At 45.4% G+C, this 26,256-nt stretch overlaps 3 non-coding genes across 3 annotated transcripts; all 3 read left to right on the top strand.

The window, feature by feature from the left end:
• The first annotated feature begins 17,268 nt into the window (after positions 1-17,268).
• On the top strand, positions 17,269-17,359 carry trnar-ucu (transfer RNA arginine (anticodon UCU)). Its single transcript is given in 2 exon segments — positions 17,269-17,305; positions 17,324-17,359. It is a non-coding gene; the product is annotated as a tRNA-Arg (tRNA).
• Positions 17,360-22,387: 5,028 nt separating this feature from the next.
• trnam-cau (transfer RNA methionine (anticodon CAU)) lies at positions 22,388-22,459 on the top strand. The gene has a single exon. It is a non-coding gene; the product is annotated as a tRNA-Met (tRNA).
• A 756-nt stretch (positions 22,460-23,215) lies between these two features.
• On the top strand, positions 23,216-23,297 carry trnas-gcu (transfer RNA serine (anticodon GCU)). Its single transcript has one exon. It is a non-coding gene; the product is annotated as a tRNA-Ser (tRNA).
• The last annotated feature ends 2,959 nt before the right edge of the window (positions 23,298-26,256 follow it).

Here is a 26,256-nt window from a genome sequence, read left to right as displayed (position 1 = left end):
TTTTATGCAGAAATCTGGTCGAAGTTCCGGAAAAAAAACGAAATGTCCTTCTATAGCTGAAAGCTCTGCATTTTCTTGCAAACATTGCCGGGCGCTATCTGAGAATGCACTTCCTTGTTGTTTTCTTCACTCAATTTTCTAATCCCATTATTTTATTCTCCTCCCAAGAAATCAATCTTATCTTTGAGATCTTAATAAATCATTGATGCTCCCGAATGGAGCAACAGGCTTTGCAGCAAATGGTTTAATCAAATTCTGTGGAGGGAATTCTCACATCCTCAGGAAGAGGTTTAATAATGAGCTGAATGAACTGTTTCTGTTTGCAGGGATGAAAGGTTATATCACTGGGCTGGTAATCCAGAGGCGTGCACTAATCATTGGGAAGACGGAGTAAATCCCACCACTGGTGAAATTTAATTCATTGATTAAATCAATCTGGAATTGAAAGCTAGTATCAGTGATAGCGGCCTTGAAACTGTCGCCGATTGTTGTAAAACCTCATCTGGTTCACCAGTGCACTTTAGATAAAGAAGTCTGCCCTCCATGTGACTGCAGACCCAGAGCAATGAGGGTGACTCTTACCTGCCCTCTGAAATGGCCGAACAAGCCACTCTCAGTTGATGGACAATTAGGGAAAGGCAACAAATGCTGGTCCAGCAGACGACACCAACAGCCCATAAAAAGTAGAATAATTACGTAGAAAGAAAATGGCCTGGTAACGGATTGAGAAACTGGATGCTTCTTCTCCTGCAATAACAAGGCTGTGGGGGGTCTGATGCTGGGCTGTAAATTAGTGAAAGATTTTGAAAAAATTCATTTCGATACAATAGGCCAGAGAAGGGCAGATAAAAATGCATCTCACTCTCATTGATGGTTGGTGGTTTTAGCACAATGATGTACATGCGACCAGCATATCAGCGAATCCTAAGAGTGTGAGAGAAATTCCATCAGTAATGCTTCCCCGACATCCTCCAGATTGAAGCGAGGCAGCATTCATGCTGGTGACTGGGAGGAGTTTGTTACTCATCGTTGAAAATGGCCAAAACATATCCTTCAATCTACAGCACGCTTTTATGAGGCAAAATGGCGGGAGAGAAGAAAGTAACAGAGAAGAAAGCTCCGTGGGCCGAGAATGGGCCTGTTCACTCACTTGAAGACCCATGGCAGTAATTCACGGCCCTGACTGGGTGTCATCCTCAAATCGAGAGACAGACAACGATAACAACTGCTTATTACAAAATAACTATCATAAAAAACCACGTCCAACATTAATATTGTTAAAACTTCCCGATAGTCTGAACAATTCTTGTTTATTTATCCCTCTCTGGTCTGTGAGCTTCGCTCTTCCTGAGTGTGCTGACATCTACTGGCCGCAACCCAGAACTTCAACAGAGGGAAGACGTTCACATCAAGTGTGGGTGTCCCAGGAATAGGTCAATATGAAGAATTAATAAAGGGGTGTGATTGGATAGACCTCGTAATTTAATCATTAAATCCACTTTAGAAATCAATATTAAATTATCATTGAGTCGGCAGCATTTGCAATTTGCTATCGTCCAGAGCATTGGCAGTTGGCTCGTTGGTCGAGGGGTATGATTCTCGGTTAGGGTAATATTAGTATGCCAGTGCTTCCGGGTTTAAAACCGGGACAAGCCCAGCGATCGTTTATTAAATCGGGAGCAGGTTTGAGGTCAGGAGAAATCATTGCAGTGAATATGTCACTGCAGAACACGAGAAGAAACGATCACCAGATTTAAATTTCGTTTGACCATCCAAAGGTACTGAAGGATATGACACGGGAAATTTGCGAAGAGACTGGAAATAATTTTGGGTGGCACAGTGGTTAGCACTCCTGCCTCACAGCGCCAGGGTCCTACGTTCAATTGCGGCCTCGTTTCAGTGTTTGTGTGCAGTTTGCACGCTCTCCCCATGTCTGTGTGGCTTCCCTCCCACAGTCCAAAGATGTGCGGGCTAGGTTGATCGGCCATACTGATGGGCCCAGGGTAAATCCCCGCCAACGGCCTGTGACGGAAACTGGGAAAACCAATCGAAAATTGCCGCATCACGGTTATCCAATGGACGCTCTGCGCCGACTGAGTGACAGCTCCAGGGTCCCGGGTTCGATTCCCGGCTCGGGTCACTGTCTGTGTGGAGTTTGCACATTCTCCTCGTGCCTGCATGGCTTTCCTCCGGGTGCTCCGGTTTCCTCCCACAGTCCAAAGATGTGCGGGTTAGGTTGATTGGCCAGGTTACAAATTGCCCCTTAGAGTCCTGGGATGTGTAGGTTAGAGGGATTAGCGGGTAAATATGTGGGGGTAGGGCCTGGGTGGGATTGTGGTCGGTGCAGACTCGATGGGCCGAATGGCCTCCTTCTGCACTGTAGGGTTTCTATGATTTCTATGATTTCTATGATAAGTGGACCCGATTGTCAGCGGGATCAGCAGGGTAAATGAGCGTTACTGAACTAGGACCTGGGTGGGATTGTCGTCGGTACACACTCGATGCACCAAATGTCCTCCCTTCTGTACTTTCGGCATTCTACGATTGGAGACGATTAGCACAGCTGCATTTAATGGAAAGCTGGATAAGTGTTGGAAGGAGAATGGAATTCAGATACAAACAGATAATGTTACATGAAATGGTTGGGTGGAGGATCGGGTCGAGCAGTTTAAGAATTCGAAAAAATGGTCCCAATTTCACTTAGGTATCTTATTTATTGAATCAATCCAGATCTACAAAGTGTCTGAGAGACTGGGAGACAATTAGTAATTCCCCAATCACAGGATGAACAAAACACAGGGTGATACAGAATGAATCATTCACTCATGTACATCCATTGAGATTGCAAGATAGACAATGAATTCCACACTCAAATCCTGCACCACACACTAAGTGCGACAGAATGGTTATCACACCCATACACACAGAATAGTTACAGCACAGGAAAAGATCATCCGGCCCTTTGTGTCTGGGAGTTGGCTTTTATATAGAAGCTCAGTTATCCCAGCCCACATCATGAAAGCATGGCAGCAAAACTTGAAGAAGACACAATATATGTCGTTAAGTAATTTGTGGAGAGTGCGTAAGGAGCTTGCAGATAGCTACAGACAGGTTTTGTACATGGGCAGAAACCTGGCAACTGGAATATAATGTGCAGTTATTCACTTTGGCAGGAAGATAACAAAATCAGAATATTACTCAAATATAGAACGGCTGCAGATTTCTAAGGTGCAGAGGGATCTCGGTGCTCGAGTGCACGAGTCACAAATAATTAGTATGCATGTTCAGCAAGGAATAAAAAAGGTTAATGGAATATTTGATTTGTTACAAGCATTTAAGCGTGTGAGGTTACGGGCCTGCATGTGACAGCCGGGCAGGATGAGATTCCCGCTACCAAAACCCTTCACCCATCCGGAGCCCCGCTGGATGGATCCGGACCCGGGGACTGAAGCCACTGGCGGTACATTTGCTGCCGCTCCGCGCGGTGTCTGATGGGCCCAAGGTAAATCCCCGCCAACGGCCTGTGACGGAAACTGGGAAAACCAATCGGAAATTGCCGCATCACGGTTATCCAATGGACGCTCTGCGCCGACTGAGTGACAGCTACTTTATCCAATCCCTGAGCTCCATCCAGCTGAACTGTGAGAACATTGAAAATGACGCTCCCAATTCTAACCAATCGCAGACCGCGCTGATGGCAACACACGCCCTCAATATGATTGACATCTTTTTTAGCCAATCGTAACCCACTGCCCAATCGGAATGCGCCGCTCCTGCGCGACTCGTGCAGCGTCACTCCCAGCCCAGCGTCATTGCGTCATTCAATTCGATCTGGAGCTGAAACCATTGAGAAATCAAAGAGCTGGAGTCGGAAATAATCCTAAAAGTGGAACCACGGGGAAAATTCTAGTTGTACAATTATAATTCGTTGAAGACAGTTAAAGCGGCCAAAGGACTGCGGAAAGTCAGAGGGTGCAAACTGTGAGACCCACGGGATAGGAAGGAGGAAATAAATGAAGGAAACAGGCGACAAAAATGAACGAGAGGAAAGCAAGCGAGAAGCAGGGGCATTGAGAGAGGGAATTCCAGAGCTGAAACCCAGAGAGCTGAAATTACGATCATCAATGTTGGAATGAACCAAATCAGGAATGCTCACGAGGGCAGAATCAGAGGAGCTCAGATATCTCAGATGATTATAGACAGTAGCTTTAGGGAGATAATAACACCTAAGCAGCAGAGCACAGGAAATTGGGTTACTGTAAGGAGAGGAAATGGCAGTGTGAAAGGACAGGCAGAGCAGGGTTCCCCTGTGGCCATACCCCTCCACAACAGGTATACGGAATTGGATACTGTTGTGGGAGATGCTTTACCTGAGACAAGCTGCGACAGCCGGAACTCTGATACTGTGTCTGGTTCTACAGCGCAAAAGGGTGGGATGAAGAAGAGGAGAGCAGTAGTGATAGGGGACTCGATGGTCAGAGGTACAGACCGGAGGTTCTGTGGTCGGGACAGAGACTCCCGCATGGTTTGTTGCCTCCCAGGTGCCAAGGTCAGCGATGTCTCTGATCGCATGCACAGCGTTCTAAAGTGGGAAGGTGATCAGCCAGATGTCGTGGTACACGTCGGTACCAATGACGTGGGAAGGAAGAGTGAGGAGGTCCTAAAGAGTGAGTACAAAGAGCTTGGAAGGAATTTAAAAAGCAGGACCCCGAGGGTAGTAATCTCAGGATTGCTACCTGAGGCACATGCCAGTGAGGGCAGGAGTAGGATGCTTGGGCGGATAAACACGTGGCTGAGGAACTGGTGCAGGGGGCAGGGTTTCCAATTCTTGGATCATTGGGACCTCTTCTGGGGCAGGTGGGACCTGTACAAGAGAGACGGGTTACACCTAAACTACAAGCGGACCAATATACTTGCAGGGAGATTTGCTAGTGTTATTGGAGAGCGTTTTAACTAGATTTGCAGGGGGGTGGGAACCAGAGTGCCAGAGCAGATAGTGGAGCAGGGGTAAAAAGACAGGTTAGTTCAAGCAGAATCACAAATGGAAGGGTAGAGTGTGGTGGAAATAATTTTTTGAGGTGTGTCTATTTCAATGCCAGGAGTATTGTGGGGAAGGCAGATGAGCTGAAGGCGTGGATAGACACGTGGAAATATGAGATTATAGCCATTAGTGAAACTTGGCTACAGGAGGGGCAGGACTGGCAGCTCAATGTTCCAGGGTTCCAATGTTTCAGGCGGGATAGAGGCAGAGGTATAAAAGGTGGGGGGGGGGGGGTGGCATTATTGGTCAGGGAAAATGTTACAGCGGTACACAGGCAGGATAGATTAGGGAGCTTGTCTACGGAGGCCCTATGGTGGAGCTGAGAAACAGGAAAGATATGACCACATTAATGGGCTTGTATTATAGACCACCCAATAGTCAGCGAGAATTGGAGGAGCAAATCAGCGGAGAGATAGCTGGCAACTGCAAGAAACACAAAGTTGTGATAGTAGGGGATTTTAATTTTCCACATATAGATTGGAACTCGCATACTGTTAAAGGTTTAGACGGGGTCGAGTTTGTAAAATGTGTTCAGGAGAATTTTCTACATCAGTATATAGAGGTGCCAACTAGAGAGGATGCGATATTGGATCTCCTATTGGGAAATGAGTTAGGGCAGGTGATGGATGTGAGTGTGAGGGAACACTTTGGATCCAGTGATCATAATGCCATTAGTTTCAACCTGATCGTGGATAAGGATAGATCTGGTCCTCGGGTTGAAGTTCTGAACTGGAAAAAGGCCAAATTTGATGAAATGAGAAGGGATCTGGGAAATGTGGATTGGCACAGGCTGTTCTCTGGTAAGGATGTAAATGGAAAGTGGGAGGCCTTCAAAGGAGAAATTTTGAGAGTGCAGAGTTTGTACGTTCCTGTCAGGATTAAAGGCAAAGTAAATAGGAATAAGGAAGCTTGGTTCTCGAGGGAGATTGTAACACTGATTAAGAGGAAGAGAGAGTTGTATGAAATGTACAGGCAGCAAGGAACAGATCAGATGCTCGAGGAGTATAAAAAGTGCAAGAAGCTACTTAAGAGGGAAATCAGGAGGGCTAAAAGAAGACATGAGGTTGCTTTGGCAGACAGAGTGAAGGAAAATCCAAAGAGCTTCTATAGGTATGTTAGGAGCAAAAGGATAGTGAGGGATAAAATTGGTCCTCTTGAAGACCAGAGTGGTAGACTGTGTATGGAACCAAAGGAGATGGGGGAGATACTAAATGGTTTTTTTGCATCCGTATTTACTGAGGAAACGGGCACGGAGTCTACGGAAATGGGGCAAACTGGTAGGGAGGCCATGGAACCTTTACAGATTAAAGGGGAGGAGGTGCTCGCTGTCTTGAGGAAAATCAGAGTGGATAAATCCCCAGGACCGGACAGGGTATTCCCACGGACCTTGAGGGAAGCTAGTGTTGAACTTGCAGACATATTTAAAATGTCAGTATTCACGGGGGAGGTGCCGGATGATTGGAGGGTGGCTCATGTTGTTCTGTTGTTTAAAAAAGGTTCCAAAAGAAATCCGGGAAATTATCGGCCAGTAAGTTTGACGTCGGTGGTGGGCAAGTTATTGGAAGGTGTGATACGGGATAGGATCTACAAATATTTGGATAGACAGGGACTTATTAGGGAGAGGCAACATGGCTTTGTGCGTGGTAGGTCATGTTTGACCAATCCATTAGAGTTTTTCGAGGAGGTTACCAGGAAAGTGGATGAAGGGAAGGCGGTGGATGTTGTCGACCTGGATTTCAGCAAGGCCTTTGACAAGGTCCCTCATGGGAGGTTAGTTAGGAAGGTTCAGTCGCTAGGTATACATGGGGAGGTAGTAAATTGGATAAGACACTGGCTCAATGGAAGAAGCCAGAGAGTGGTTGTGGAGGATTGCTTCTCTGAGTGGAGGCCTGTGACTAGTGGTGTGCCGCAGGGATCGGTGTTGGGTCCATTGTTGTTATATATCAATGATCTGGATGATAATGTGGTCAATTGGATCAGCAAGTTTGCTGATGATACAAAGATTGGAGGTGTAGTGGACAGTGAGGAAGGTTTTCAAAGCTTGCAGAGGGATTTGGACCAACTAGAAAAATGGGCTGAAAAATGGCAAATGGAATTTAACGCAGACAAGTGTGAGATATTGCACTTTGGAAGGACAAATCAAAGTAGAACGTACGGGGTAAATGGTAGGACTCTGAAGAGTGCAGTTGAACAGAGGGATCTGGGAATACAGGTACAGAATTCCCTAAAAGTGACGTCACAGGTGGATAGGGTCGGAAAGAGTGCCTTTGGTACATTGGTCTTTATAATTCGGAGTATCGAGTATAAAAGTTGGAGTGTTATGGTAAGGTTATATAAGGCATTGGTGAGGCCGAATTTGGAGTATTGTGTACAGTTTTGGACACCGAGTTACAGGAAGGATGTAAATAAGATTGAACGAGTGCAGAGAAGGTTCACAAGGCTGTTGCCGGGACTTGAGAAGCTGAGTTACAGAGAGAGATTGAATAGGTTGGGACTTTATTCCCTGGAGCGTAGAAGATTGAGGGGAGATTTGATAGAGGTGTATAAGATTTTGATGGGTATAGATGGAGTGAATGCGAGCAGGCTTTTTCCGCTGAGGCTAGGGGAGAAAAAAACCAGAGGGCATGGGTTAAGGGTGAAAGGGGAAAAGTTTAAAGGGAATATTAGGGGGGGGCTTCTTCACGCAGAGAGCGGTGGGAGTGTGGAATGAGCTGCCGGATAAAGTGGTAAATGCGGGGTCACTTTTAACATTTAAGAAAAACTTGGACGGGTTCATGGGTGTGGAGGGATATGGTCCAAGTGCAGGTCAGTGGGACGAGGCATTAAATGGTTCGGCACAGACAAGAAGGGCCAAAAGGCCTGTTTCTGAGCTGTAATTTTCTCTGGTTCTATGGTTCTATTGTTATGCTGGAGGTGATGAAAGGGAGGAAGAGCTGAGGACATGGAGGGTTTTGGAAACACAGATAAGAATATTAAAATTGAGACATTGCTTAACCTCGAGTCAGTGTTTGTCACTGAGCACAGGGTTGATGCATTAACAGTATTTGGACTAAAATTCTGATTTAATGATGAGAAATCAATCAGCAGCTTTCTGGACACAGCAGCACAATAAATCGGATCAGAAGTGGACTACGTGGCCTCTCAAGCCTGCTGCTCCATTCAATAGTATCATGTTTTAGATTCCATACCACAGAATCTTTACAATGCAGTAGCAGTCCATTTGGCCCATCAAGTCTACACTGCGTTATTGAAATTGCACGCTACCTAATCCCACTCTCCCGCCTCAAAGCCCCAGAGACCCGGGTTTGGTCCTGACCTTTGCTGACTGTGCAGATTTTGCACATCTTCCCCCGTGGGTTTCCTCTGGGTGTTCTGGTTTACTCCCGTGGTTCAAAGATGTGCAGATTAGGTGGATTGGCCATGTTAAATGTTCCCTTATTTTCCTAAGATGTTGCAATTTTGACACTTATTTTGAAAATTTTCTCCTGGTTCTTGATGAACTCTTGACTGGAACATGAAAACATCTATCATTGAATTCCTACATTGCAAAAGGTGGTCATTCGGCCCATTGAGGCTGACTGATTCTCCGACCTGTCCATGCCACCTCACATATTTACCCCGTTAATCCTCCTAATCTAAACGTACTGGGAGACATAAGGGCAAATCTAGCATGGTAAATCCACTTACCCTATCAATGGAGTGTGGGGGGAAACCAGAGCACCCGGCGGAAAGCCACGTGGACACAGAGAAAATGTTGGAAAATACGTATAGTCACCCAAGGCCTGAATTGAACCCGGGTCCCTGTCATTCTGCAGCAGCAGTGCGAAAGCCACAATTCTTTCTCTTCCATAAGACCATAAAATGTAGGAGCAGAATTAGGCCACTCAGCCCATCGAGTCTGCTCCGCCATTTTACTCATTCCCATTCTCCTGTCTTTTCCCCATAACCCCTGATCCCCTTATTAATCATGTATTCAATCTGTCTCCAATACATTGGAGGATGTATTCAATCCTCCAATAAAACGTAGGATGCCATTTGCTATATTACCTGCTCTCTCAACATGCCCAACCACCTTCAATGACTTTTGTACTGAGAAACCGAGATCCCTTTTTTACGTGCATTTCCTTAAGTGTTTCTCTCTTTATTTCTCCACAATCTCAAAATGAATCAACTCACACTTCTCTGCATTGAACTTCATCTCGTTAGGTGATTGACCCACACAGGTGCCCGACTGTGGCAATTCGGAGAATTTCACAGTAACTTCATTGCAGTGTTAATGTAAGCCTTACTTGTGATGAATAAACTTTACTTTAACTTTACTTTTCTTTACTTTTACTTTATCTGCCACTCGTCTGCCCAGAGGACAGCAATGGAAGCGTTCACTCAGCATCGACACATTGTTCTGAGCTCTCGGGTCTCTCGCCTTATTCACTCAGCCTCTCAACATAGAACAACCTCCTCATTCCGGGGGGCAATCTAGTGAACCTTATCTGTACCGCCTCCAATGCAAGCTGATCTTTTCTCAAATGTGGATACCATAGCTGTACACAACATTGCAGATGTGGTCTCCATAAAATCCTGTACAATTGTACAAAAACACCTTTCTTCATCTACTCCAATCCACTTGCAATAAAAACAAACATGCCATTTGCTTTTGTAATTGCTTTAATGAATAATCTGGATTGTGCTCCGAATTCTCTGCAACATTTTAAATCCGTCACATTTCAACGTCTCTTCAGCTCTGAAGAAGAATCATACAGACTCGAAGCATTAACTCTGTTTCTCTCTCCATAGATGCTGCCAGATCTGCTAAGGTTTCTAGCATTTTCTGTTGTTATTTCAAATTTCGTCTCTCTGCCATCCTCACCTTTTAGACATATATTTGTTTTTTTTTAACTTTCCCGTCAGACTTCGGCCACCAACTCTCTTGTCATTTAAACATTGCTGCACTTCTCCTTGTTTAGAAACGACAAGAGAACAGCTCGCACTCGATTCAGTGAGAGTAGTGAATGAGAAATTATGTGAGGAGTTGTGACAGAAAATGAACATCTCCGCCTTTTCCCTGCAACCCTGCACATTCTTCCTTTTCAGATATCATTCGAATTCCTTTAGAACGTTTCAATTGAATCTATATCCACCACACTCTCCAGCAATACATTCAACACTTTACACACTCACTGTGTGAAAAATGTTTTCCTCGCGTTCCTATTCCTTCCTTTGCCAATGATGCTAAACCTGTTCTCTCTCATCTTCATCATTCCAGAGTGGGAAAAGTTTATCCCTATCCACTCTGTCCAGATGCCTCATAACATTTAATGCCTGTAAGTGGAACCCCTGATGGGATGGTAAGATTTTTAAACCAGTCGACATTAAGGTACTGATAAAACTCGCAGCATTCAGTTAAGCGACTTCTAAATGCGTTTATGAGCTAACAAGAAACAATATGAGATGCAGTAATTGATTCAAACGAGTAATTATGATTGTAAAACACATATGCTGATATTTTGAATGGATTATTATTAACTTTAAGGAAGATACCAGTTAGCAGTAAACCAATACAGATGAGACTTTGTCAAAGGGTCATCTGGACTCGAAACATCAACTCATTTTACTCCTTTCAGATGCTGCCAGACCGGCAGAGATTTTCCAGCATTTTTTCTTTTGATTACAGATGATCGCATCAGCAGCAATTTGCTTTTATTTTAGAGTTGTACTGTTGCACCTCATTTAGAGTTGTAGGACTGAGAAACCTCACTAATGAAATGGATTAGATACTTTGGAACTATTTTCCTTTTACTTTTCATTGTCTCTCTATAATCTTCCTACCAGAATGAATAAGTTCACAATTCTCATCTTTCAATTTCATCTGCAACTTATCCACTCATTCCGTCAACTTGTCTGTGTCCTTTTTGAAGTTTCACACTATCCTCCTCACAGTTCACAATGCTTCCAACTTTAACATTATCCCCAAATTCTAAAATTGTGTCCTGTGCACCATTACGTCTGTCACTAATAGATCCTGGGATGTTCACAGTATCTACACCTTTTGTGCATACCAAACTGGTTTGAGGCTTATATCAGAAAAGAGGAGACAATGCAGATACCTGCCTGCATATTCCACGCAAATGTTGCAGAATTGCAGTCAAGTGGTTCTGTTATTATTGTTAAGAGGAAGTAGCAGAGAATGTTTTCGATCCATCGACCTCTGAGCTATGGGCCCAGCATGCTTCAGCTGCGCCACTCTGCTACGGCAAGCCCAGCTTCGCCTACCTTCTCCCGCCTCCACCCCTCCTCCCCCACCGCCTCAACCCCCTCTCCCTCCTCTCTCCTCTCCTCCCCGCATCTCCCCCCTTCCCCCGTCCCCCCTCCCTACTGCCCTCTCCCTCTCTCCCCCCTCTCCCCCCCCTTCGTCCCCTCCGCCCCTCTCCCCACACACCCTCGTCCCCTCCGCCCTCCTCCCCCTCTCCTCCCGTCCCTCTCCCCCCTCACCCCTTCCCCTCCAGCCTCCCCCTCCCCTCCCCGCTCCCCACTCCCCCTCCCGGTCCCCCTCCCCCTCCCCCTCCCACTCCCCCATCCCCCTCCCCCTCCATCTTCCCTACCCCTCCCCGTTCCCCCTCCCCCTTCCCCAACCACCCCTCCCCCATCCCCCTCCCCATCCCCCGTCCCCCATCCCCCTCCCCCTCGCCTAACCCTCCGCCTCCCCCCTCCCCTCCCCTCCCCCTCCTCTCCCCCTCCCCCCTCCTCCCTCCCCCCTCTACCCCTCCCCCCCCAGCCCCGCTGTTCAAAGATGTTCACTGTTGTTGTGCAAAGTGTTTCACTGTTTTTCCTGCTGTGCTCTATGATGTAGAGGTTTACAACATGGAAACAGCCCCCCCGGCGCAACCTGTCCATGCCGCCCAGTTTTTTCTTACCACCGAGCTATTCCCAATCGCCCGTTTTTGTCCCATATCCCTCCAGGAACGTCTTACCCATGTAGCTGTCTCAATTGTTGTTGAGAGATGATTTCTGCTGTTGTGTAAAATGCTCCCCTGTTGTGTTTCCGGCTGTGTAAATGTTTTCTTTCTCTGTTCTGTTTATATGGCCCCTGCTCTGCAAATGTGTTCCATGTTGTGTGAGAAGATTCTCCGGGAAGATGTTTCTGTCATAAATTGTTGCATATTGTGTTAAGATGTTCCCCGTTCATATGCTTTCTTGCATATAAAAGTGATTCACTGCAGATCGAGGTTTTTTGGGGGAAAGAGAAGCCGATGTAATTACATGTCTGCAGACTCCATCTAAAAGTCACAAGTCGTTTCATTATCAGTGATAATAGGAATAGCAGAGGATGGTTGTGATCCACCTCTGAACCACTGCTGGGTTGTGGATCCAGCACGCTTCCGCTGTGACACTCTGCCATGGTAAAAGTCAGCTGTGCTGTCTATCAATGTAGTCATAGAATCATAGAAACCCTACAGTGCAGAAGGAGGCCATTCGGCCCATCGAGTCTGCACCGACCACAATCCCACCCAGGCCCTACCCCCACATATTTTTACCCACAATTCCCTCTAACCTACGCATCTCAGGACTCTAAGGGGCAATTTTTAACCTGGCCAATCAACCTAACCCGCGCATCTTTGGACTGTGGGAGGAAACCGGAGCACCCGGAGGAAACCCACTCAGACACGAGGAGAATGTGCAAACTCCACACAGACAGTGACCCGAGCCGGGAATCGAACCCAGGATCCTGCAGTTGTGAAGCAGCAGTGCTAACCACTGTGCTACCGTGCCACCCAGGCAAATTTTCGCCGTTGTATCATTTAATACTCGTTCCAGTGTCAGGAGGTTCAGCCACTGCATCACACCGAGAAGAAAACAGAGAAAAACACACAATCGCAGTAAGAGAGATTGTCTGGACACGTAACGACAGACAAAGGTGATGAAAAACCGGCAAAACACGGAATTGGAAAATCAATCATTATTTTAAAAGGAATTTTCTGTTGCAAATACATGTTTGTAAATATAATTCCTGCTGTGCAACTGTGCTCTCTGTTGTTGAGAGGTGTTTTCTGCTGTTGTGTAAAATGCTTCCCTCATGCTGAAAGTATCTTTTCGGCTGTATAAATATGGTCCATCTTGTGTAATTTTAAAAAATGTTCTGTTAATATATGCCCTGCTCTGTAACCGTGTTCCCTGTTGTGTCAAAATGTTCACCGTGAAGATGTTTTCTGTTCGGCAGAAAGATAATTAACTGGTCTCATGATGTTCCATATTCGGTTAAAATGTTGCACGTTATGTTAAGATGTTCTCTATTCTTGTATAAAACTCTGGTTAAACTGCAACTGGATAACGATCGCCCAATTTCGACTGCATTTTACCCTCTGTTAGTGAATGGGATTGGGGGATTCACATTGTGTCCAACACAGGCACGTGAGTGAGATTTGTTCAGTATTCGTCCGTCTCTGGTTGTAGTTGTGAGTTTGTGTTTGTTTTATTCATTTCGAGAGGTGGGCATCACTGACGAGGCCAGCATTCGTTGCCAATTTCTAACTGACCTTAAGAAGGTGGTGGTTTGCTGCTTTATTGAACTGCTGCAGTCCCTGAGGTGTCGGTACAGCCACAGTGCCGTTAGCCAAACAGTCTTTCGGGATTTTGCCACTGCGACAGTGAAGGAGCCGCGATGTATTTCCAAGTTAGGATGGTGAGTGGCTTGAGGGGGAGCTTGCAGTGCAGGTGTTCCCTTGTATCTACTGCCACTGTCCTTCGAGATGGTAGAGGTGGTGGGTTTGTGGGTGTAGTCGAAGAAGAGTAGATGAAGAAACATTGATCCCATTGCCAGAGGAGAGAAGGTTGGTTTTAAATGTGCTGAGTGTTTAGGACATGGGATGCACTGCCTGGGAGGGCGGCAGAGGCAGCATCAAATCAGAGCTGTCAAGGGGGAATGGGATCAGCACCTGAAGTGAAAGGATATCCAGGTTTATGAGACAAGGACTTGGAAAGGGATGAGATGAGATGCTCTTTTACAGACCAGCATACAGACAAAGGGCCGAATGGTCTCCCTCTCTTGTTGTATCCATTCTAAGATTCTAGATATATGAGTGTTGGACTCATTCTGTATCTTTCTGTCTCTAATGCGACATATGTCTGTGATATTAATTTCTAAATCAATCTGAGAGACTTTGCAAATCTGTACACATTCTACCTGGAAGATACCTAATTGAAACTGGGCCTTTTGCTCTAATTAGTGCTTGATTCCACACGATCCTCTACTCAAAGTCTTGAACGTAACATCATCTGCTTATCTCTGAAATTCATTCTCCATCGTCTCATTACCGAGATTTTCCTTTAGTACGTCTGTGCTCGTCGACTCAAATGTTCCAGGTCATAGCAAATTCGAAGTTATAGAACAAAGAACAAAGAAGATTACACCACAGGAATAGGCCCTTCAGCCCTCCAAGCCTGAACCGACCATGCTGCCCGACTGAACTAAAACCCCCTACCCTTCCGGGGACCATATCCCTCTATTCCCATCCTATTCATGTATTTGTCAAGATGCCCCTTGAAAGTCACTACGATATCAGCTTCCACTACCTCTCTCGGCAAAGAGTTCCAGGCACCCACTACTCTCTGTGTAAAAAATCTGCCTCGTGCATCTCCTTTAAACCTTGCCCCTCGCATCTTAAACCTGTGCCCCATAGTAATTGACTGTTCCAAACTCGGAAAAAGCTTCCATCCATGCCTCTCATAATCTTGTAGACTCCTATCATGTCGCCCCTCAACCTCCGTCATTCCAGTGAGAACAAACAAAGTTTCTCCAACCTCTCCTCATAGCTAATGCCCTCCATACAAGGCAACATTCTGGAAAATCTTTTCTGTACCCTCTCCAAAGCCTCCACATCCTTCTGGTGGTATGGCGACTTGAATTGAACACTATATTCCATGTGCGGCCTAACTAAGGTTCCATAAAGCTGCAAAATGACTTGCCAATTTTTAAACTCATTGCCCTGGCCGATGAAGGTAAGCATGCCGTATGCCTTCTTGACTACCTTCTCCACCTGCATTGCCACTTTCAGTGACCTGTGTACCTGTAAACCCAGATCCCTTTGTCTATCAACACTTGTAAGGGTTCTGCCATTTACAGTATATTTCCTATCTGTATTAGACCTTCCAAAATGCATGACCTCACATTTGTCCGGATTAAACTCCATCTGCCGTCTCTCCTCCCAAATCTCCAACTGACCTATATCCTGCTGTATCCTCTGATTGTCCTCATTGCTATCTGCAAATCCACCAACCTTTGTGTCGTCCGCAAACTTACTAATCAAACCAGTTACATTTTCCTCCAAATCGTTTATATATATATGACAAACAACAGAGATCCCAACACTGATCCCTGAGGAACGCCACTTGTCACAGCTCTCCATTCAGAAACGCACCCTTCCACTGCTACCCCCTGTCTTCTTTGACCAACAACATGTCGGTCTGCAGCGATAGTTGATGTGCATTTTTTCCACGCTACTGCAGTTCTGCATTGCGGCCAGTGGATGTCAGCACACTCTGGTAGACTGAAGTTTAGAGATGAGAGAGGGACACAACAGACAAGGATCGTTCACATTATATTGAACCTGAGACGGAGAACTTCGAAATACTAAATCTGTTGGCCAGATCATTTTGAAATCTACCAGTACGCTGCTTTCCTCTGTAATTAAATTCAATCACTTAAATTATGATAAATCAGCAAGGCGATGCTTTTTAAGTGAATGTATTAGTGCCGGTTGGCATTTTATTTTGAACCAAGTGGCATTTTGAATCACTGCTGTTTCGGATAGTAAGAATTGAATATCCAACCTGCAGTCTGCATTGCACCTTTTGCTTGTACAGTGATCATTAAACGTTTAGCACTCCCACTTTCTTATGTACCTTCACCCTACAACGTCTCCCTGCCCCGTCTCACAAGGCAGTCAACGTCGCACCTTCACTTTGTCTTTTACCCATGGGAGGCTTATCGTGACCAGTCCCCATGTGTTTCACTTTGCTCAGTTATATTGCCCAGATTGCATACAGTTCCAACTTTTCTATTCTCCATTAATAATAAATGAATGAAGAGAACCATCCCTTGATTAAACACTGTCAGCCTTTAGCGGGTGATTTTCATGAAGTGATGTGTGTGATTCCCGCCTTTATGCTTCTGTACAAATTCAGTCATAGGAAAATTATCCAAATATATCTTCAATTCTCCTTCTCACTCACAAAGAACTGAATAGGTGATAGATACAGTTTCAATAGTAGCTTTAAAAGATAGAGAATGGATTTACAAATTTAAAATCCAAGGGCGACATCAATGCCTGGAGTGGTTTTCAGGCTGTGGCGACCAGAATAACAATGCACATCCTCAAATTTGGATTATTCAAAATCATGGAATGGATCATCCATTGTGGATGGAAGGTAACTTTAAACTGTGCAGATGTGCTGTGCTTCAGGAGCTTGTTTTCCAAAAATCTACATTAATCCAAAATGCTGCCTCATCCGCTGAGCATATCCAGCATTTTCTGTTTTAGATTTCCAGCTTTGCGTTCATGGAATCCCGACAGTACAGAAAGAGGCCATTCGGCCCATCGAGTCTGCACTGACCACAATCCCACCCCCATATCCCTACATATTTTACCCGCTAATGCACGCATCCCAGGATTCGAAGGGGCAATTTTAGCATGGCCAATCAACCTAACCCGCATATCTTTGGACTGTGGGAGGAAACCGGAGCACCCGGAGGAAACCCACGCAGACACGACGAGAATGTGCAAACTCCACACAGACAGTGACCCAAGACGGGAATCGAACCCAGCTCCCTGGAGCTGTGAAGCAGCAGTGCTAACCACTGTGCTACCGTGCCGCGTTGTGCTCTGTGCAGATGTTTTAGTGGAACAGGGAACAGGTTTTAATTAGCCCTGTGACAGATAGAGTAGAATGTGTCTCCCGACTATCAAGCCTGCGAGATTTGCCTCCAAGCTGTACATGAGAATGAGGAAGCGAGAGAGAGGGAGGATCATTCTGTGATGGACACATTTCCTGTATAAAGGTGTGAATTTCCACAGCTGTTTCAAAAGACATAAGATGTTCCAACACGAGTTGCAATCAACGAAGTTCCTCTTAACAGTTCTTGGCGTTTGAACTGTGAGATTGTTGAACTGACGAATAGTTTCTACATTGTCAAAAATCCATAGATGGACAAATAAAGGAAGGCTCCAATGCGCGGCTCTGTGGCGCAATGGATAGCGCATTGGACTTCTAAGTAAGGGCAAGTTAGCCATTCAAAGGTTGTGGGTTCGAGTCCCACCAGAGTCGCATTGTTGATCAGATTCGTGGCCACCAGTTTGCTGCTTCGCTGATGTGATTCAGCTTCGGCACCGACAATTCCTGCTCTGCCATCTCTCCATGCTGTTTCTGTTGACTCGGCTCCCAGGGAAACCACTGACTCGAGAATAAATCGCAAACCCCAGGGGCTTTCTTAAAGTTTGACACGACGTTCGCTGGTTGGGTTAGAAATAGTAACATATTTTCAATTAGATATTTCACTTCTTCTGGGAGATAAAAAAGATTAAAGAACACACGCACGCAACAACAGCAATTGATAAATAGCTACAATCAAGAAATCAATATCAGTGCCCTGCAACCTGGTGGTGTTATTCTGGTGTGTCTGCCGCGCTTGTCCTTCCAGGCTGTCGTAGTCGTGGGTTTGGAAGCTGCTGGCAAAGGAGCCTTGCTGAGTTGCTGCAGTGCATCGTGTAGATGGTGCGCACTGCTGTAGTGGAGGGAGTGAATTTTTAATGCTTGGGAAGCGAATGAAGTGGGATGCTTTGTCCTGGATGATGCGAAACTTCTGTAGTGCTGTTCAAGCTGCATTCACCCAGGCACGTTATCTCAGGAAATCAAGTGCTCCTGTTTACCCCCACAGTCCAAAGATGAGCAAGTTGCGTGGATTGGGTGGATTGGCCCTTGGTCCCGAAGGTGTTTGTATGGGTAGATTAGCGGGGTGGATGCGTGGCGCCGCGGGGATAGGTCCTGTGTGCTCTCTGTTGGAGAGTCGATACAGACTCGATGGGCAGAATGGTCTCCTTCAGCACTGTTGGGATTGTATGATTGTAAGGCCATTCGACTGTGTTAGAAATTCCCTGAGAAAAAAAATGGAAAGCTGTATTTGTGGAATTTACAGCATTGGCTTTATTGCAGATTATTTTTTTCTGCAAGATGAAGAAAATACCTGACCGAGTAAATAAATAGGAGACATATTTGTGGGGAGTCTCGAAACATGTTTTTGTTTCATCTTTGTAGATCATCCACTGTAAAGGTAAAGACAATATCGACTAGCAAGGATAGGACATTACGACTTGCAAAATTGAACTGATCACTTGTAAGGACTCAAGGTTCTCGCTGGGATTTGAAACCGGGATCTCCTGTTTACTAGGCTTGTGCAATGTCCTGTTTGCTCAAGTCAACAAAGACCCAAATCCCACCCTACGTGTTCCTTGCACGAAGGTACTAAGATTGACAGGTCTGAGCCACGGGAACTGTGTAATTGGAAGGTTTCATCCTGGCGACAGGAATATCTCCCCACAGCTGCTTTCGGAGTTGCTGCATATTTCCAGCATTTCCTGTTTTTGATTTTGTGCCTTCATTATAGGAGTTCATTTACTGACAACCCAAAAGTTGTCTCTTGGACGCAGCACCAGATAGAGCTTTTCTGTGATCTTCACACAGACAAGTTCACTATTCACTTTCCTACACAAGTGCTTTAAAATCGGCTGTTTTCACACTGAGCACCCTGCGGCATTGCCTTCAAACCTCACCCCACCCTCCACCCACACACCAGATTCTCAGTGGTACAAGTGTATCTGAGGAATTCACAAAGATAAGAGATCACGGTGTTTATGAGGGAATATAAAGGATTAATCCATACTCACAAACAGATTGATTATGTGAGAATCTCTCTCTCTCTCTCTCACACACACACACACAGCCACGGCAGATGGTGAAATTTGACATCAGGAAAAACATCTGGATTTAAAAGTCCAATGACCACGAATCGATTGTCATAAAATAACATAGCTGGTGCACTAAAGTCCTTTAAGGAATGGTTTTTTACCTGGTCTGGACCTACATGTGGCCCCCGACCCACAGCAATGTGGTTGACCCTGAGCTGCCCTCTGAGGTCACCTATAAAGCTGCTCAGTTTAAGAACAATTTAGGATGGGCAATAATTGCGGGCCCAGCCAGCGACACCCACATCCCAGGAATCAACAAAGAAAATTAATCAGTGATTCAAAATGAGGGGATACAGAAAGTCAGTTGCAGTACCAAAAATTGACAGGTAAAGAATTAATTTATAAACTATTTTACAGTTCCGGAAGCTGGCAGTCAGAACAAGTAACTTCTACACGCACAGTTCAGCTGATATAATCAGAAAGATCCCAATCCTCATTGAGCAGCAGATAATGCAAAGCGCAGTCTGAATACAGACAGACGCACCAGAGAAAGCATTCCTTCTGGTTGCATCTCAGCTCCTGCTCTGTCCAAGACCACAAAAAAACTACAAAGTGTCGTGAAATCACACAAACCAGCCTCCCATCTATTGACACTTCCCGCTGTCTTGGAAAAGCAGCCAGTTTAATCATGGAGGGACGCACCCTGTTCATGCTCTCTTCCACCGGCTTCCGTCGAGAACAAGAGACAAAGGTCTGAGGACTGCCACTAACTAACTGAAGAACGAACAGGACTGAACAAGGAATATTCCACAAACTCCAGAAACAGGCAGTCTTGCGTGGCCGTAGCCTAACGGGTAAAGCGATTAATTTCGCTACTGTCCATTCTGCGATCCAACCACGGCAGGTTCCAGCCCAGTCTCTTTCTGCAGAAATCTGGTGGAAATTCCTGAAAACCGAGCTTTCGCCCATTAACTGAAATCCACCGTTAGTTCCAAACAGCTCTCTCAGAATTACTTTCCTTGTAACTTTGTTCATTTAATTCTCACTTATCTTCGTATTTTTAGATCGGAACTATTCCACGATGTATGCTTGATCTGGATGAATTGTCAATGGTCCAAACTAGAACAAAATGCTTTGTATCAATCGGCTAATTGAAATTCTGTGGCAGGAATACTAACCTCCTCAAGAAGAGGTTTAATACTGAGCTGAATGAACTGTTTTTGTTTGCAGGGTTGAAAGGTGATGTCACTGGCCTGGTAATCCAGAGGCCAGGATTAATCTTTGGGGACACGGAGTAAATCCCACCATGGCAGCTGGTGAAATTCACTGATTTAGCACATCGGCACATGGATAGAAAACAGACACAGGAGGAGGCCATTCGGCCCAAACAAACCTGGAATTGAAAGCAAGCCTCAGAAATGGCGGCCTTTAAATTTCCGTCGATTGTTTTCCCACAGAAAACATCTTTACAGAACAACAGAGAACATTTCACACAAAGGGAAAACTTCTGCTCAAGACGGATCATATTTGCAAAGCGGGCACACATTTACACAACAGGGAAGAATTTGTCAGAACCACAGTGAAGATCTGTCAACGACAGAGTCACAGTTCCAAACAGAGAGAACAGTTACACGGCAGAGAGCACAGTTACACAACAGAGCATACATTTCAAAACAGGGCCTATCTTTGTGAAACAGAAAATCCCTTTTCATACATAATCATTTTTTCCATCTCAGTATCTTGGTCGAATATTTTCTGTCTCTCATTGTATGTGTGTCCTAATAGTTTTTTTTACTGTTTTTCTATGTGTCTTTCTCTGTTACATTCGGGATGATGTTATGTGTTATTGTTCAGCCAGGGTGAGCTTCCCAACACGTAGGCCTTGTTTGAAATAAAAAGAGACAGTGAATAGTTTCCTGGCTCGCGGGCAGCAGTAACAAGCAGGGAGGTATCAGCTTTCGAAGCAGAGTGGCGCAGCGGAAGCGTGCTCGGCCCATGGATCGATGGATCAAAACCATTCTCTGCTATCACATGCTCACTCCATCAAGTAGGAATATTCTGTTGCTGCCCAAAGGCAAATCAGGGTTTTCTCTGTAGTTCATTTGCTTCACCTTCCTGATTTTCATTAACGAGTAGCACAGCGTATTTGTCTCAGTTGCCTGTCCAGTTTATTCAGCCAGCAGCGCGGGATCAATTCCCGTATTGGTTGAGATTGTTCATGAAGGCCCCGCCTTCTCAGCCTTGCTCCTCGCCTCAGGTGTGAATCCTCTGGTTAAATTACCAAAGTAGCTGCGATGGCCGAGTGGTTAAGGCGTTGGATTCGAAGTCCAATTGCGTTTCCCCGCGCAGATTCGAACTCTACTCGCAGTGATTATGGTTGGAAATGTTTGCTTCAGGCAGGGACAAAGTCGCCAACTTTTTCTATTCAGTATGTGGATCTCCATCATGCTTTCAGCTGCATGGCTCTGGGCCGGGTGTCGGAAGCTGAGCTTGGAAAGGACACCTGGGTGTCCTCGGGCTGGCATGGACGCGATAGGCCGAATGGGTTCCTTCTCACCCGGTGCGGAGAGGGGAGGTTCGGGATGGCGACCTCCTCGTGAACCTGCTCCTGGGCCTGGCGAAACGCGACATTTACCGGTCCAGGCAGCGGGCGATCGAGGAGGCCGTCCATCCTGACTGTCTGCCCCTCTACCGCGGCTACGTTCGCGGCCGCGTGTCCCTGGAGAGGGAGCATGCGGTGTCCAAGGGCGTGGTTGACGCCTTCCGCGCCCGTTGGGCACCGCAGGGGTTGGGGTGTGTTATTGACCCTGACAATCACATTTTAATTTGATGTTTTTAAGTTTCCTTTGTACTTTCATTTCTGTTCGGGCTGTTCCACCTCCTTTTGGGGAGCTGCCCCTTTTTTACTTTGTCCTGACTTAATCTGAGTTTCTTTATTTGGTTTGACCTAAAAAGAGGGCAAACCGGGCACACATTTACACATCAGGGAAGAATTTGTCAGAACCACAGTGAAGATCTGTCAACGACAGAGTCACAGTTCCAAACAGAGAGAACAGTTACACAGCAGATAGCACAGTTACACAACAGAACATACATTTCAAAACAGGGCCTATCTTTGTGCAACAGAAAATCCCTTTTCATACATAATCAGTTTTTCCATCTCAGTATCTTGGTCGAATATTTTCTGTCTCTCATTGTTTGTGTCCTAATAGTTTTTTACTGCTTTTCTATGTGTCTTTCTCTGTGTGTTACATTCGGGATGATGTTGTGTGTTATTATTCAGCCAGGGTGAGCTTCCCAACACGTCGGCCTTGTTTGAAATAAAAAGAGACAGTGAATAGTTTCCTGGCTCGTGGGCAGCAGTAACAAGCAGGGAGGTATCATCTTTCGAAGCAGAGTGGCGCAGCGGAAGCGTGCTGGGCCCATAACCCAGAGGTCGATGGATCAAAACCATCTTCTGCTATCACATACTCACTCCATCAAGTAGGAATGTTCTGCTGCTGCCCAAAGGCAAATTCGGGTTTTCTTTGCAGTTCATTTGCTTCACCTTCTTGATTTCCATGAACGAGTAGCACAGCGTATTTGTCTCAGTTGCCTGGTCAGTTTATTCAGCCAGCAGCGCGGGATCAATTCCCGTATTGGTTGAGATTGTTCATGAAGGCTCAGCCTTGCTCCTCGCCTCAGGTGTGAATCCTCTGGTTAAATCACCAAAGGTCAGCTCTCCCCATTGATGCCTCCCAGACACAACTGGGACTGTGGACCTTGCTTTAATTTTACAAACAATGGACGAATCATTTCTCTGACACATTGTTCAAATATAAAAGTGTGCAAAAAGTAAACTGAGCATGCGAACCGGAAGCATCCCTAAAATTTCATTTCTATTACAGTTGTATCATTTCAGGAACAATCGGAAACAACCAAAATCCAAAGATGCAGAACAGCTCCGTGATTCGAACACGCAGCCGGCTACTCTGAAGTAGCATTGCGCCACTTACCACTTTTTGCAACAGAGTCATGTTCGGTGAATTCAAAACCAGACAGGGACAAGAGAGGTGAACTGCCTCTCTCTTTACTTTCTCTGGATTTACATCAAATTGAAAAGTAACAGCGAATCAAGATTAACGAGAAAGCAGAAAGGCAACATTTTCCTGTGGGAGAAATGTGTTCTTTGTTACGGATGTTAAACCACAAGAGGTGGTTTGAAGAGCCACCATTGCATGACGAGGTGGCCGAGTGGTTAAGGCGATGGACTGCTAATCCATTGTGCTCTGCACGCGTGGGTTCGAATCCCATCCTCGTCGGTGGTGCATTTGTTCTCCTTATTGGCGGTAAACTGATGATTCGTTCCGTATTTTGAGGTTCACGGAACCAAGATGAAGTTTGGGGACACATGCTTGACGGGTGAATAGTCCAGAACAATTCCACATTCCCATTTTTCTAATCCGATGAGAAACTCGATTCAAATCAGGGCACCGGTTTTGGACAGGAGTTTGCCACCAGATTAACATGTGCTTTCAGAAGCTCCAAAGCAGACGCCAGCTTCATTGGCGGCCCGAAAGACAAATTTTGTCTTTCCAGAATAGGCAGCTCAGCCATGAAAATTAGCGCCGTCTTAGCGGGATTGGCCATGCTAAATAGTCCCTCAGTGTCAGGGGGATTAGCACGGTAAATATGTGGGGTTACGAAGTTACAGGCTGGCTGGGATTGTTGTCGGTGCAGGCCCGAGGGACCAAATGTTTTCCTTTTGCGCTGTAGACATTCTCATGAAGTTCCAGGCGGCCGTTTCACTTCTCTGAGAGCACTGATACACCAGTTCCTGATTTCTTCAAACTTTACCTAAAAAGCCGACTTCGATGAGATTCTGACCCACAACCTTTGAATGTCTCACCAGACAACATTCTCTCTTCCACATTCTTCCATCGGGACAAAGATACATCAGTCTGGGGTCACCTACCAATCGACTCAAGAACAGCTTCTGCCCTGCTGCCATCAGACCTCTGAATGGACCTCCCTTGCATTACTTTGATCTTTCTCGACACCTTAGCTATGATTGTAACACTACATTCTGCAGTCCCTTCTTTCCTTCTCTATGAACGGTATGCTTTGTCTCTATAGTGCACAAGAAAAAATACTTTTTCACTGTATACTAATACATGTGACAATAACAAATCAAATCAAATTAAATAAAACAATGATGAGAAGTCCTACATGCCATTCTTTGCGCCACAGATCCGCAGCTGCAGCGCTCATACTGCAACAAAGAGTGATCAGAGTAGAAAGTGCATCTTGCTGAAATAATAGGCCAATTCCAGTTCAACATTTCAGCAAACGAGCAAATAAACACGACACGTCGCGCTAGGGAAAGGGTATCGTGGGGAAAAAAAGACAAGAATCAAAGTTCATCAGACGTGACTGCCGTCGAACTGAACAGAACCAGACATCCATTATGCAAATACTCCCAGTGACACAAGAGAAGCCCTTTCTCCAAATAGGTGTTTGTATAATTTCATTTGTTGTTCTTGCACTGACAGGTAACAGTAAATCACAACCACAACAGCCAGTTAAATAATCATCCCACAGTCGCTGATAATGGAGTTTCTGACAGTGACAGACAGTTTCTGACCACCCTCCGATTGGGCCTGGAGGAAACCAGATTCACTGTCAGAGCTGAACTTTCTGCAAATTAACAGATACAGTGAAAAAAAACACAGAAACGTAACATCGCAGCTGGAGGAGGCCATTCGGCCCTTCGAGCCTGCTCCGCCTTTCATTATGATCATGGCTGATCATCCAACTCAATCGCCTGGTCCCACATTGTACCCACATATCCTTTGCTCCAGTTTGCCTCAAGTGCTATATCTAACTGCTTTGAAAACATTCAGTGCTTTGACCTCAGAAATATCCATCTGTGTCCAAGGTAAAATTCAGTTTGAAGTTGCTGCCAGTGGAAACTTGGTTTAAATCAAAGAGCAGGCCTCAAAGCTCATCAATGAGTTCTCAGTCCGAAACAGTAGTAAACAGGTGGCAGCCGTCCTGAAAAATGAGACAAGCCAAGTTTACTTTATATTCTGTGCAATGGGCACACCTGGAGCCTGATGAAATCAGCAACTAAGTTAGTTCTGTAATTATAACGAATGAAAATAAGGGTTGTTTAAGCAAAGTGAGTGATGATGGTATAGTGGTGAGTCTCGCTGCTTTTCCGAAAGAGTTGACCTGGGTTCGATTCACGACCATCGAATTGGTAATTTATTTAGAACCTTATCCGCGGCATCTTGTGTTTTAAACCGAGTGGACAGAAACAGGGCGAACGCAACATTTGGCAGTTATGACATAAAATGGAGATTTCTCTTTTTCAGTTTTTATTCGGATGTAATTCGTTTCTGATGAAAAATTATTGAAATAGAAAAACAAGTCTCTGATCTAATAAATGAGTTCTCAGTCAGAGACAAAGATACAAAGGACAGGAACAAATTTTACCTCACACACTGGGCTCTGCACAATCCTGGTGCCGAAGGAAGTTAATATGAACGTTACTGAGGTGGAATCCAATAGGGTTTCCCCACGTAGGTTCGAACCTTGCTCACAGCGATTATGATTGGAAGTGTTTACGTCGGCTGCTTCACAGAGCCGCAAATCCCAGTGAATGTTTGGTATGAAGGTTTTGGATCTCCATCATGCTTTCAGCTGCATGTTTCCGGGCCGGGTGCAGCTGGGTGAACTTGGAAATGACACCTTAGTATCTCCGGGCTGGCATGGAGAAGCTAGGCCGAATGGGTTCCTTGTCTGCTGTTACCTTTCTTTCGTCCTTTCTATGGTTCCATGAGGAAAATAGCATGAACAGAATGTTTTTTTAATCAGCATCAGGGGCACAAGGGCATGTCAGGGGAAGATTCTTGTGCAATGACACACAGAGCATAAGAAATACATTTCATCAGAATATAGTGAATGAATGAGAATTTCAAAATGCTGCTTCGATGATATGACATCGTGTTCATTCAAACACATTGCAACAAGCTGGTCATTACTGGGCGTTCTGTATTCCTGGTGATAACAGTTTGGGAATGGAAGGAGCAGGTTCACATCTGCACATTGTCAGGCCAATCTGTGTCTCAGATTGAGAGCTCCCAGGACAGGCTTTCCTCTCCTCTCGCTCTGTGCTGTGGATTCTCCAGGATTAGTTGGAGTTTCCCTGTTCAGTAACTGTTAAAGTCTCTGAGGACGGTAATGCTCATAGTGTCTGCTCCCGAGATTCAGGGGGCT

Source organism: Mustelus asterias, unplaced genomic scaffold, assembly GCF_964213995.1.
Source record: "Mustelus asterias unplaced genomic scaffold, sMusAst1.hap1.1 HAP1_SCAFFOLD_35, whole genome shotgun sequence".
NCBI lineage: Eukaryota > Metazoa > Chordata > Chondrichthyes > Carcharhiniformes > Triakidae > Mustelus > Mustelus asterias.
Note: the sequence above shows the minus strand (reverse complement) of the source record. Positions and strands in the feature narration are given on the sequence as shown.